This window comes from Tympanuchus pallidicinctus, unplaced genomic scaffold (assembly GCF_026119805.1).
Source record: "Tympanuchus pallidicinctus isolate F22 unplaced genomic scaffold, pur_lepc_1.0 scaffold3, whole genome shotgun sequence".
NCBI lineage: Eukaryota > Metazoa > Chordata > Aves > Galliformes > Phasianidae > Tympanuchus > Tympanuchus pallidicinctus.
In genome coordinates this window covers 26,144,195-26,158,893 of record NW_026294747.1, presented here as the reverse complement: position 1 = coordinate 26,158,893, position 14,699 = coordinate 26,144,195, and the positions used below count along the sequence as shown (strand labels likewise).

The 14,699-nt window shown below is 39.3% G+C and overlaps 1 protein-coding gene across 8 annotated transcripts in view; it reads left to right on the top strand.

The window, feature by feature from the left end:
* The window catches only part of RGS6 (regulator of G protein signaling 6), a 231,979-nt gene that overhangs the window by 29,157 nt on the left and 188,123 nt on the right, over positions 1-14,699 (top strand). Inside the window, exon 1 of one of the 8 annotated variants that reach the window (XM_052693957.1) lies at positions 12,947-12,968. The exons of the other annotated variants lie outside the window; for them this stretch is intronic. The gene's annotated coding sequence lies outside the window, so the exon portion shown is untranslated. Of the gene's footprint in view, positions 1-12,946; positions 12,969-14,699 lie in introns of those variants that run through there. 8 annotated transcript variants of the gene reach the window in all.

The window sequence follows — 14,699 nt, the reverse complement described above, 5'->3', positions numbered from 1 at the left end:
GTCACCTGGCTTTAAGGCACTGTGTATTTATTTATGTTCTCAGATGGTCTCTTCGTGCAAAAGCACCGTGTTTGCATGCCTTGTTCTTGCTGATTACACTGGTGCTTTTGACATAAAACTTGCATTATCAACCTACAGAGGAAAAAAAAACCAATTGGCTTGCACCTTATTTTTACTTTTCTCTACTTTTTTTTTATTATTATTTTAATGACTTCTTGGGAGTACTGAACTAATTAAAGTGGACAGTAGCTTTCAGTGTGTAGTTTAGACTCAGATAATGAATGTCTTGCTTCAGCCTACTATAATTCTGGAGCAAAGTAATTTACGGATAATAATGTTAAAAAATCAAACCTAAAGTTGCTGAATTGGATGTGCTTCAGTTGGGCCTTTTTCTAATTAATGGGCTCAAATTAAAATGAAATAAATGCCTATAATGTTTCTAGAAATGTTACTATATGTAATTTCACAGACTTCTGAAATACAACTGCTTTAAGTACAGAATTCAAACTGAAAGCTGCTTAGTAACAACATGAGAGCTGAGGGTGCATACTGCATATGAAGATGCTATAGAAAGACTTGGATGCATCAAAACATAACAACGCAAGCTGGAATTTTGTTCATATTCTGAGACTGACCTTTACTGTCATTAGCAAAAAGAAAGCGTTTAGTCAGTAGCTGATGTTGAAGTCTGAAAGCTGCCTTAGTGCCATACTTAGCAATGCATTTGATCTCACTCAAGTGTATTGCCAGCATGACCCCCTGGAGCCCACACACCACTTCTGCTTTCTAGTTCTCCCAGCTGCCAATTGGATTTTTACTTATGAAAATGCAAATTCAAGCTTGGCTATCCTCAAGATCTCTAATGACTTCATACAAAACGAATTAGTCATTGCATATGCTTCCCTTGCCTTTAGTAAGCTTTTGGTCAGGATTTTGTCCTAAACAATTTCCTTGTAAGTAAAAAAAAAAAAAAAAAAAAAAGAAAAAGCATGTGTTTGCTACCTTTGTTTATCCATGGAAATCATCTGTGAATTAAAAGAAGTTCAGATAAGTGAAAAACCTGAAGTCCATGTGTACTGAGGAGATGGCTCAGGTTTGGCAGAAACCAGAGCATAGCTGTGTGTTTCAAAGTCAGGCAGTATGGCTGTTAGAACCCAAGATCTGCCACTGCTTGGGCAGGTGATATGGGGCTTCACATCCAGGTACTTGGGAACCAGGAGATCCTGTAGGAGGTGGGCCAGGGGGAAGTGGGCTTGGACAGTTGAGCAGAGGGGAAGCTGTTGGAGATCTAACAGCAGTCTGCCAGAGGATTAGAGAGCAGTGACAAAGCTGATGTATCCAAGTACTTCTCAGTAATGCCAGATGATAAAACAAAGGGCTCTGGCCATGAGTTACAGCTTGGAAAGTCTGGTTAGATGTTATGAGGAGAAATCTTTGCTAGGAGGGCAGCATTGCATTGGCTGGGCTACTTGGAGGGACAGGCAGCTTCTTCTGAGGGAGGCTGTGTCTGAAAATTCCCTCCATATTCCTCTCAGTACATCCCTGCTTTGCTAGCAGTGCTTCTGAAAGCATTCAGAAGGACCCATGAAATTAAAGGCTGCAGCCCCTTCTGGGCATGTGTAACATTACCTTCTATGTGTTATGCGTGAGCTCATGGGAAGCGGCTCATGGCTGCTGCTATTATTCCATTGTCCTAATGGGATTTATGCAAGAAGAGTATCTTGTTTGGTTATTGAGTCATTCTGGATGTAGTAGTTGTTCAGCAGTAGTATAATTTTTTTCCAAATGAATTTACAGCAGAAAACTAGGCCAGATTTATTTATTTATTTTTTTTAAGTTGCTTTGAGCTTAAACCCTCAATTTCTGAACATTGGTTTACTAGGAAACTAAGCTGGTGGAAAACATTTGAAAAGAGTAACTGGGGGACTGTTAGTTATAGGCAATACCAAAAATGCCCTCTATTAGTAAATTCGTATTTTATGGAAGTATAACATTATGGTGTATGCACATATATATAGTATATGACCATGCGTGTTGGGGTAGGGTTAATCATTTGAAGAGAAGGAAATATACCCTGTGATGGAGACAGAAAATCCCAGTTCTGTGGGAACTTTCTTTTTATTTTTCTTTTATTCTTCTGTTCATTAAACTTTAGTCTGCGGTAGCCTACTCAGTAGAAAATGTCAAAGGACTTCTTTTCCTGTATAGTTCCCTTCCTCTGTCAGTGGCTCTTCCTTGCTAGTACAGTTTGTCAGAAAACCACTCACATGTTGTTTTTTAGAAGCCTTTGACGCTTCCTTCAGTTCTGATGCCAAATAAAACCAAGACACTGTAAAAGTAGCAAAAATAAGATGAAGATGCTTCTACAGAGTCACTATCCTGGAATTAAAATAAAATCATGATTTTATTGCATTATTGCACCTAAATAATGTAATCCTACAAACTTAAGGTCATGGCATTTTTGCTAGTGTTGAGTATCAGATACATTACAGGTGAGTGCCCCATCCTGACACAAGCAATCTCCTCTGCCCTATAAGCAGCATCTGGGGGGAGCAGGAAGTTCTTGTTCTGTAATCACCACTGTCTATCTGCATGCGTAAACTGAAGGTGTCACTCCCTGTGTTTGTATCATCTTGTATCTAGGTGGTCAAGCTTTTAACCTATGATAGAGGAAATTGATTAGCCGAAGCAGTCAGCTCCTGCTGTATGTACCTAAAGATTTCTCCTCCAACTTTTCTTATCTCTGGGCACTCTCCTTCATTTTCCTTCCTTTCATAGTTCTTTTTCCCTAGCTTAAAAGCTTTGACTAATAAAGCTTTTTTCTTTTTTTTTTTTTTTTTTTTTTTTAAATCTTTGTTTCCCCCTCAAAGTAGAGAAATACTTGTTGAATTTTCTACTATGATTGTAGTATTGGTTGAAATTCCAAAGTCTTCTGGGTGAGCTTAGGCATGTTCTCTTGCTATCTCTCCAGATTTGTTTGTGGTTTACAATATGTGGGCTAAAATCCTATTTCTTTCCTGTCCTTTGCTCTCCACACAACTGCTAGTAAGACCAGTTCTGATGGCAGGTATGTTATTACAAGTGTCTCCCACTTGCAGGTGGACGTTTCCCCTCCCCAAATCAAGCTATTCAGATCAGCACTTGCTTGATGAACATAAATAATTTCAGTAGTACTTCTTAATTTACCTCATCAGTACCAGATTCAAAGCAATTACATGGAGGTTGAAGGTTGTATTTATAGATGCATCAAACCATTTATTTTTACCAATGTGTTGAGCTGTTTCTGTCCAGATTGGCTGTCCTCGTTCCTGCTCCATTTGAGTGAGAAAGAAACAGTGTCAAATAACTAAATCAGACAAGAAAAAGACTGATGAAGTGCTATTTTCAGACTTCTCAGAAGCCTGTAGGAGCTGCAGCAATTTGAAAGATAAGGCCTTTGTTTTTCGTGATTTGGAAGACTATCAGTGCTGCTGTTCTCCTGGAATATCGAGCTGATGTTTAATTGGCTAAAACTGCACCCTTCCCATTGTGTTTTAGTCAATACATGATACAGCATTAACCTTACTTTGGTATGGATGTGAGTCAGTGAACTTGAGCACTTCCCTGTGTTTTTGTAATTAATCTTACAAGGAAGTGTTTCTGTTATCAGGCAGATCACTATTTCATTTTAATGCTTGTGGAATTGCATCTAGAGAGTGGGAGGGAGAACAGAGAATGGAAGGACTTTTTAAAAGGGATGAATAGATTCCTTTCCAGACTTTAACGTAGCTCACTAATAATTTCTGCTTCATAGTACACGTTGCATAGATCTGTTCATTAGTTTTGAAACAATGTCATCTTTGCTTCTATTGTCCTAGTTTATCTGAAATCCTCTTCTAGGATATCTATAAGAGATTTACTATCTGATACCTTAAAGAAAAAAAAGAATTACACACAGAATGTGGTTTTTTGTTTTTTTTTTTTAAATTATTATTTGCTTCTATCTAATGATTCTGAGTTTATCTCAGGAGAATCAGCGCAGGCAAATAACCTTTCCTGCAAGTTTCCTTCTCATCCTGCTTCAGTTCTTTTTAGGGATCTTGGTGTCTGAGCTTCAGCGCTTACTCTGAACGCTTTGGATGGCAACTCAAACCAGCAGTAGAGTGGAGATGTTCTGGAAGCTTTGTCCAATAGCCAGAATTTTAAAACACCACTCTAAAAGTCTGGAACCCTAAGATTTTGCTTAGTTATCCTCTACAGATTCCAAATGATTTGATGCCTCAATTTGGTTAGGAGGAAAACTGTTGAGTGTCAGTTTCATAAATCAGAACTCTTAAGGTTGTAAATACTTAGAGCTCCTTAGCCTTCAGCTAACTGTGTTCAAATTGATAAATTCAAATAAAAAAAGAATTTGCAACCATTCATTTGGTATATCACATAAAATGCACTGGATAAATCAGTGTGCTGTAGCTACTTGGCATGGCAGTGCTAGCTGGAGTCTGTTGTCAGCTGTTTGGACAGTAGAGTTTAAAATGTCAGTTGCTGAATCATGTAAGGGAAAGCTTTCGTTTAGAGTCTCACTCCAAAACTGTGCTTTAAACAGAAACATTGGAATGCAATATCAAGTGATGGGTATGCTGGCTACCATAAGATTTGGCTAAGGTGCTTAACATTTAATGGTTTTTTACAATTATATTGATCATTTTGATTGCTTCAGTCAAAGTTCAGCTGTGTTTTGTCCAGGTTCTTGCTGAGCAAGTAGACTCAGAAGTGCACTATTTCCCCTTTTAGCTTACTACTTTACTTTCATTACAAATTCTTTGCCTTTGCCTCCTGTTGAAATTCTGTGAAGAAGAAATGCGTAAGAACCTCAGGCCTGTACATCAGGGAGGAAAAAGACTGAAATATCATCAATTTCTGAAATATTTAAACTTTAAGAGGAAGAATGATATTTTTAGCATATTCCAAAATTTCTGTCATGTGCTTCATTCTCCCTTTCTGGAGTCTAAGTGCTCTCTGATGTCAAGCCTGCTAAGCATAAGTCTGGTTGTTTCCCTACTCTGTGGACATGGGAACTGTGCAGTTGCAGTTTTTTGCTTTATGCAGCTCTGGCAAAAATCTATAGACAGGTAATGAAAAGATTTAGAAAAGATGTCAGCAGTGCCCTGCTCTGAAAGTCCCAAGTTTGGCATGGTTGTTCCCATAAAAAGGCTTTTGTGTGTGATGTGGGAAACCATTTTGCCTGAGGACTGGCTGAGGAAAGGAGGGTTTCTTTCTCTTGTATTTTTGAAAATTGTGCTCGCAATCTATCTGATCATTTTCATTTGAAGCTGCAAGTCTCTGAAAATAAGGGCTATTCTCTGTGAGAGTTCTTTTGCTTACAGGTTTATTTGTGATTCTTCCCTCAGGATTTTGAGGTTGGAGATGAACAGAGCATGGAGGACTTCATAATTAAAACAAACAAAACCCCATGTTGATCTGTCTAGCTTAATCTTACTATGCCATAGCAGCTTGAGGGGAGCAAGTCATAACATCAAAAATGCCATCCCACCAGAAAGGTAGTATGCCGTAAGAAACCAGATGTTTTCACTGCCACCATCAAGTCTTCTGGAAACTATTCATTGTGAAGCTGATTATCATAATCCTTCCTGAATCGAGTAACGAATAAAGCTCTGTTCAAAACAAGTGTGCTGCCTTTGGAATTAGTGCCTCTAGTAGTCTGCACTGTGCTGGGTGTGCTATGAAGTTTGAAAAGAGCAAAGTCTTACACTGGACTTACAGGGAAAGAATGGGGATTGTATAAAATAAGTCAGAGATGTATTTAATTTTAAAAGATTTGGGTTGAGAAAGGGAGAGAATAAAATTTTCAGTAATGGCAATCAGGTAACCCTAAAGTATAGTGGTTGTGGAATAATTATACTCCAGAGGGATTGGAGGCATTCACCACTGCTGGCTGCCTTGTAATGCCTTCAGGATGTGATTAACTTCCCATAATTAAAATTCTTGTTGTGGAAATAAGGCATAAATACAAGGAGTCTGAAGAAGTTCCAGAGCTGTGGCTTGGTGCAGTGTCTAATCTTCGTGCTACTTGCTCATTTGAAAAGGTCCTCTGCTGTTGTTGTGTGTGTATTCTCTTAGTATTTGGCCCATGGAGAGTGGCACATAAATGAGTGTTTCTCAGGATCCACGCTGTTTGGTCAGTGCCTTGGGTTGCAATAGCATGGGGCTGTCTGTGCAGATACACTTGATAAGGAATCTGCTTGCCAGTTTAAACAGCAGAGAGAAGGGAGTTGCGCTCATGTTTCTTAGGATGGTAAGACTCCAGTGCACGCATACAGATCAGAAAAACTAAATTCTGGCCTCAACTTTTGCAAAGCAGAGTTGGAATCTGCTTTTTTGGGTGACCTACTACTGTAGGGAGCCTGGTTTAGCAGGGAGTTGGCCTAGATGATCTCCAGAGATGCCTTTCAACCCTATGATTCTGTGAGCCCTGATCTCAGTTTGAAATGTAAAATAGTGGCAAGCAGAGGTGTGTGTAGAATGCTGTACAGCCCACTGTTTACACCAGAAATTTTTCCATTAGCTTTCTCTCAATTCTGAGAGAATAGTTCCAAGGAAAACCTTTTAATTCTTTACAAAATTAATGTTGATAAAAAAACAAACAAATAAAAAACAAAAAAACAGAGGGCTTCATAGTGGAGGTGTAGCGGAGATATTAAGAAATCTGAGTGCTGAAAATTTTAAGTGCAGAAGCTCTTCTATGATTTTGCTCAACCTGGAGAACAAGTTCCCTTTCTATAGCTTCACATAATCCACTTGCAAACTAGATTAACCTATTTTAGGCAGAGAAGTTATGTTGGCAATCTTGTTGCATGCTAATGCATGGACATTTGAGAATCGGTTTTCTGGACTTTTTCCTTGGTAGAAGAATTCTTAAACTGTTCTTGAACTTCTTTCTAGTACATAACATAGGAAGAAAATGATCTTGAAGTAGAAGTTTTCCATATGTAAAATTGTTTGACAATCTAAATATTTTTTCTGGGTTTTTTTGTTTGTTTGTTTGTTTGCAGTACACTAATCTCAGCAATCAGCACCAGAGTGTCATTCATTGGCAGTGGCTTTACTCATCTGTTGCTACACCACTCTTCTGAAGAGGCATCTTAATTGCCAAAAGAAAAATGTTGTATTTCAGATAATTTTGGCAAGAAGTGTCTTACATATATGCTGTTATTAGCAGATTTTTATTAGTGTTGGTTTTTGGTTTTTTTTGTTGTTGTTGTTTTGTTTTTGTTATTGTTGTTTTTGTGTGTGTGGCTTCTATTTATGGGGAGCACCATACTTACCTGAAAAGCAGTTTTTTTTTTCTGGAGATCAGAGTGAGGACAGGCTGCTCCCAGGCATGGGAGCAGATCTGCTGCAGAAGTGCGATGCTCTCTGTTAGGCTCTCCATGCCCTTGGCCAGATTCTGGGTTGAGGGAAGCTGGCTGCTGGGCAGTCCTTGTGGATCATCCTTGAGTGACTGCATCTGATGCAAAGCTGTCTCTAATTCAGAGAGAGGAAACTGGTGATTTCTTCATAACTCCAAAGTTGTACTGCTGGTGTCCAGTGGCCTCTAGGTAACCTCAGGATGTCGGGGTAGTCATGCTTAATAAGCTGAATAATTTACTTATGCTCCAAATGTAGACCAACTTTCCTGTGAAATCTGTGTAAGCAAGATTTGATCTTGGATGTTTTTGACTGCTACAAAATTAACACTTTGTTTTATTCAGAAGTCATTTTACATGTCAGTGGATTTCTGAAGAACGTTTTGCAGAGCTGCCATCTGCCCAGATATTTTCCTGCCTACATTTTCCTGTCTGCACTTCACCTGTGTATGAGTGAGCTTGGCAAGTATGACAACAGTTCCATCTTTGATCAGAGATCTGGTGGATGCCCCGTCCTTCGAGTTACTCAGGGTCAGGCTGTACGGGCTCTGAGCGCTCAGCTGTGGGTATGCCTGTTCATTGCAGGACAGTTGGACCAGATGGCCTTTAAGAGTCCCTTCCAACTCAAACAATTTTATGATTCTATGAAGATCTCTGATGTGTATATTATCTCTAAGTACAACCAGGCCATATGTATTCATATATATATATTACATATACATGCAATACAGCGTGTTTCTTGGCTTATTTGTGTTGCTGTATGGGATGCCTGTAGTTTCCTGAAAAGATATTTTTATCCACTATTTGCCTTCAACAGGATGCCAAACTGTGGGTTGGGATGGAAAGTAATTCTTTCATTCCTTGCACTGTACAGAAGAGCAGTGTAAGAGCCATAACTTCCTGCACACCTGAAATGTGCAGATTTTTATCTTAGACAGAATTTGTCATTTTTTTCAGGTTTTTTTTTTTTAGCATTCATTTAGAACCACACAGTTTTCCTCTTTGTGACAATACACTTCAGAGGAACTGGATGTTGCTTTGCAGTTTCTTGTAGTCACTTCATGGATGATGTGCTGTTGCTTGCAATTAATGTTGAATATGTGCTAAGGTCACTGTGAGGAGCTATTTTTCCTCCTATTTCAAAAGGGATAAAGTATTGCTTCTGTTTGCTTCCTCCTCTGTATTGTACAGACTCTCAAATATTTGAGGTGTTGTATTATCTACAGAGTAGATATTGTTCATACCTCATTATATCTGCTTACTGCAGTGTGCTGTGCCTGCTATTTGATGTTAGTGCTTTGGACTCCTCTGCCCACAAGCATCTGAAGCACTGGGCTCATAATTCAGACCATCAGTTCTCTTTGAATGCTGTCTTTCCATCCCTCCATTTGATCTCTAAGGAGAACAGTTTGGTGTTTGAAGACATTTTCTCTTTTCCTTTGTCCTGCTCAGTCATTTATAAAAATATATATATATATATATATATATATATATATATATTTCAGCTGAACATAATCAAAGCCATTTTTTGGTCTCATTTCATGAATAAGACTGAGCTCAAGAAACATTTTTTTCAGACTTGTCTATAAAAATGTGAAGCGCTTTTTGTTGGGAATGGTTTAATGAAGTGTTCTGTTTACAGAAATCATACTATTCAAATGTTGTTAATGAAATTGTTGATGTTAACCTGGTGCTCAAATACTTTTATGAATCCCAATTTGCCACTGAGTACAGTTCCTTAAACCTGGGGAACTTTATTTAAAAGAAGAATTCAGCAGCTACAAATTGAATCAACCACCTTTGAGCCTTTCAATCCAACATGTTCTTTGTTCTTCTCAGCTCTGACACTCTGGTTAATTTACTCTGGATAAAAACATATTGACTTCAAGGCAGCCAGGAATGTTTTGCTTGAAAGCTCTCCTTACCTCTTATTGGTGTGACACTTCCACTGATTTTTGTTATTTTGAGTAGTAGAACATCTTATTGTTTATAGACTTAAAGCATTTCATATTAATCTGATGTTCATTTACTGAACGTATTTAAAAATGGAAGATCGATTTTGTTTTCTGCTTTCCTTGGTGGCAGATGTACTGATGTGTTTCTCTGTGGGGACACCTGAAGGTTGCTGGCTGTCCCATGAAGGCCAGAGAGATGGCAATTATATTTCTCATAGAGAAGAGGCTTGAGAATTTGTTTCCTTTCATGCTGATTCTCCAGAAAATTTTGTTTTGAAGTGTCAAGATACCTCTTTTAACAGCACCAGAATATTTCATTTCACATTTTAGCATTGGTTGTTTTATATTTTTATTAGGATTAATGTTATTTTATGGTTTTTTAAATTGCAATTATAACCGGCACTATTATTGATACAGCAGAAATGCAGAAATTAAAAAGAAATTTCTATCATAAGGTAGTGTTCAGAAATGAAAAATCTGGTGTATTTTATTTAGAATTTGATCTCTGCTAAAGTGTTTGAATAGGGTTTTGTTAGAAGTAAGGAATGGTATCTAAAATGTAGTAGTTTGATCCTTCCTTGCTGCGAACAGAGCCGTTTTTATTTTGCATCAGTCTGGAGCAGGGAGCAGTAGCACTCAGGTGCAGCAGATGGGGAAATTCTGTTACAGGCATATTGGAAATCTGTAATGAAATCAGTATCAAATTGGTTAGTCAGAACAAACCCACTGTGCTGCCAATTGCAACACCGTGTACCATGTTCTTTGCATGCTTTTCTTTCCTATTCAGCTGCAATTTTATCGTGTTTGCAAAAGAAAGCTGGATTTCTCTGGTGGATGCTCAAGGGCAGTGCTGCTTCTGGCCTGGGGACACATTTCAGAGCCAACTGGTCATTGGGCTGTCTGTGTTATGTTCAATAAAGCAGTGGTGAAGGGCTGGAAGCACATAAAGTCTATGTAGGTTTCAGTGCTTTGTCAGGATGAATTGTGTCATTGATGGTTATCACTGGCGTGGGATTGTGGCTGCACATTCATTCTAATGCAGTGTTCCCAGTGTGGTTTGTGTTTTCTGTAGATTGTCATCTTAGCCATGAAGATGGGGAAAAAAATATTTTAAAATGTTTTAATTTTACTATATATAACTCAATCTTGTTACAAAAGCACGAGGCAAGTCACTGTATATGAGCAGTGCTGAATTTATGCCCCTGTCCCTTCCGGACAGTGTCTAACTCTGACTTCACAATATTAAAACTAATAATAACAATGAAAGAATAGATACGATGGATCTAATCTTCACTCAATATGGTACATCTATGTGGAAGCTCCTCCAGAAACCTGAGGACAGTGGCAACCAAGAGGGCTAAGACTTCACAGTGTCAACATGCTTAAGTTCCATTTGTTGCTTTTACTTACTTTACTTTTACTGGGTGCAAATTCAAGTTATGTTAGAAGAAGCAGAATGGTGCCTATGGCAAAGTACTTCCTTCAGTGCTGGGGAAAATTCTATGCTAAGGTGATTGTATTTATGGTGCTGTGTGAGAGAGAATGAGAGCAATGATGAGTGGTTCTTGGTGGAGATCTGAACATATAATGTGGTTTAGACCTACCTATATTGATGGAAGAATTGAGAAGATGGACTAAAATAAAACTGAAGTTTTTCAATTTGCCATCTTATCATATATTGCAAATGAGTAAACAAAGCATCTTGCAAGTACCACAGATGTTTGAGAGCAATGCATGTAAGCATTTTGCCATGCTCACTGTCTGCAATCTAATATTTGAGTTCCAAACTTTAGATTAAAAACTTGCTGCTTTTTCTTGTGCTTGCCCAGGAGCTGGAGTGCTCTTGCAATGATAACAATTACACCAACTTTAAAAATATCGCAGAGCTTTGGCTATTCACAGGAAGTGAGATGTTAGGAGCACTTCTGTCCTGATAGGGGTGCAATATTATCAGACCTCAAGGCATCTTCGTACTTGTCTGTGTTCAATACTGGCTAATAGTAGTACTTGGTGATGAAGCGTTCATTCCACCATTCTTTCAGGTGGAACAAAACATATGTGATACTGCAGGACCAGATAACCCACACTGAATTTGTCTTTTCTCTGCTTTGTCCTTGTCTAGCTGTGGTGACCTTCTGTGGGGATTGATTCAGTTCTATCTGCTTTTTAGATTCTTTTGACTGTTGCTCATCACCAGAGGTGTGACAGGACATACACGTTTGTAGGAAGTGGCCATGCTGCGAGGGGCTGGGGTTCTTTTGGCTTTGTACTCTCTGTAGGGTTTGGTGTGAAGGACTTCAGAAGTGGCGTGGCTACAAGAGGATGCACTGACAGATGCAACTGACACCAGCCTACGCTTCCAGAAATAGGCCTTTCACGGTTTCGATCTTTTGTCCTATAAGCCTCTGCAGTGAAAAGACTTGAGATTGTTAGGGCTTTCTCACTCTGAAAGACTTTTTATAAGAGGAGATTTGTTTCAAAAAACCACAAGATGTTAGCCAAAACATTTCAGTTTCCCATTTATTTTCTTCCTTGTTTATGCTCACATCATTTTCCAAAAGTTGTGAAATGCATTATTTCTGGAGCCATCCTTTGTGAGCTGAGCCACTTAAGTGCTCTTCTATATAGGAATGAAAGAATGAGTCTGCAGCATTTGTGCACTTTACTCTCGGTATAGTCATCCTTTAGCTTGAACTCTTCAGGTTGGTTGGGTTTACTGACAGCTCCAAACAGAGGGGCGAAGAGGAGAGCTCACAGCAGTGCTTATTATGCTCAGGCATGGTTGCTGGAAATGAGAGGTGGAAGGAGTCAGTAGGCTTAACTTGTTATCATTCGTGGCTATGCTGCTGACAGCTGAGACGTCTTCAGGAGGTGATTTCACCTGTGCTCTTTTTGTCTCCCTAACCCTTGGAGTAAATGTAAAATGCAGTGAGATATTATATTTGCTATTGGGTTTTTTAATGTGTTTATTCATCTCACTGTTTACTCTTTTACTGAGTCACCACAGCACTCATCACTGTGAGAGCCAGGCCCTTGGAAAGGAATGCTCAGGCATGCTATGACGTGAGCAGGAGTAAGAGTGAGCAGTGACTTATCAGTACCTTCCAGAGCTGACCTTTTGAATTCTCAGATACAAATCTGAATGCAAAAAGAGATGAAGCAAGTGTAGAAGTGGATTTGTATTGCAGGAAACAGTTATGTTCTTAGGTAGCAACACTAAAGTGCATTTTTGACTTCTATATCAGAGAAAAATGGACTTACTGGCATTTAATAATGCATCCAGAAGTGTGTTGTACTCAGAATAATGGGCATGCCTATTTTTTGGACTGTAGCAGATAGCACTTCTAAATCCCTGATGTGTGGCATTTGGCTGACTGTGGCACTGGCCAGGCTTGGCAGGGCTTTCTCTGCACTGTCTGATTTCTCAGGGCAGGGGTAACTTGGCAGGAAATTTGATTCCCAGAACTCTCTGACTGTTCTCTAGATGGGGATTAGGTGTGGTTATCACAGGCCATGAGAACCTGTTTGTTAGTCTGTATGAGCATGGCTGTGCTCTGCCACTTGAACTTCCCATGGGCAGCAGCGGCAGCAGCAGCAGCTTTCAGCTAAGGTGAGACTGAGTACCTGCAGGTGAGGTGTGATCTGGTGTTGTTGTTTCTAGTTTATGGTGAGCCTCTAATGGAGCCCAGCTGTAATTCCGATAGTTTTTTATGTGTATTGCTCTGATTACTTCATTTTTTGTTTGTTTGTTCTATAATCATATAATGAATCATAGAATGGCCTGGGTTGAAAAGGACCTCAAAGATCACCTAGTTTCAACCCCCTGCTATGTGCAGGGTCACCAACCGGCAGACCAGGCTGCCCAGAACCACATCCAGCCTGGCATTGAATGCCCCCAGGGATGGGGCATCCACAACCTCCTTGGGCAACCTGTTCCAGAGTGTTACCATCCTCTGACATTAAGTGTAGGTGTTGGCAACCTACACTTCTTGGGTGTTTGGAAGAAAACTGCAGTGGAAATGAGTGTGTTTGGGAGATAGCAGCTCCATGCTGCTGGATGCCCTAAGTGTGGCTCTGAAAGCAGAGTGGGGTGCAGCTGTAGTGCAGTATGGAGAACCCATGAAAGCATTTTGTTGCTCTGCTGGTAGCTTGTTTTCAGAGTTTAAATAATGATTATTAAAAAGTTACAGTAAATGTCCATGTGCGCTCCATTCCCATAATCTTTACACTTGTTCTTGTGCAGCATTTTATATTTTTGCTTTAATTTTTAATAGAATCCCTGCAGTGAGCAGAATTTGGAAAATGCAACTCTTGTTACAGGTCAGTGCAGCCCAGTGAAGGTCACTCCAAGCTCCACGGTGTGTGTCTTCTACCTCTACCAGTGTTACCTGAAATCATAGAAAATAGGAATAGGGAAGTTCTTATGCTTTGCCGAAGAGCTTCATGTTGTTAAACCCTGGGCTTCTGGGATCTACTGTTTGGCAGCCCTATCTTCATGATTTTTAAAAAAGTACTTGGGCTTAAAAAGGGGGAGAGGGGGCTCCCTTAAGGCATACGTTTGGGAGATAAAAGATATGAAAGAGACTTGAAGAGTTCCTGTTGCTTGAGAAATCTATCACACTTCTCCAGAGGGCTCATGAAATAAAATAGTAGCTGCTTCCTCTGTGCAATTTAATGTGATGGGGAGGAAGGATGGAAAAAAGAGTGACTTCATCTTGTGACATTTTTGCTGGTAGGTGGTAAAAGGGATATAGGAAAATCAACTTTTTATTGCACCTGTTCTTCTTTCACTATAGTGTTGATTCTTCCCCATTATCACATTGCACCGTGACATCACTTCTTTTTTGTTTCCGTTAATTCTTAGAAACCTTAATATTTTGCTTTAACTAATTTTGTCTGCTTAAAGAAAGCAGTCTAATAATCATTTTAGTGTTTGCAGCAGAGAACCTCACATTCAAAGGCATGATTGTTTAGGAAGTGACAGTGCTGAGGACAAACTGCCGCTGATGAGGGGTGCCATGAAGCACCCTAGACTAAGGGCTCTGAGGACTTTTATTCTCCCATGAAAATCAGTTTTAAGCTAAGAGTCTTCATTGTTTCTGAGCAAGTGAAAAATTGTGTACGCTTTGCATGCTCTCTTTGCTACTTCAGAAGCACTGGAGCACTTTCAAAACACTTTATGAGACAATCAGGAACAGGTATGTTTCATATTAAATCTGTTTTCTCAGTTTAACTGAGACTTTAGAGTTTTCTGATTTTTCTCAGGAAGTGATGAAATTCCCACCCCGGGTCTTAAGATACTTACATGAAAATGGAAGATGTTGGTTCACAGCCTTGCAGG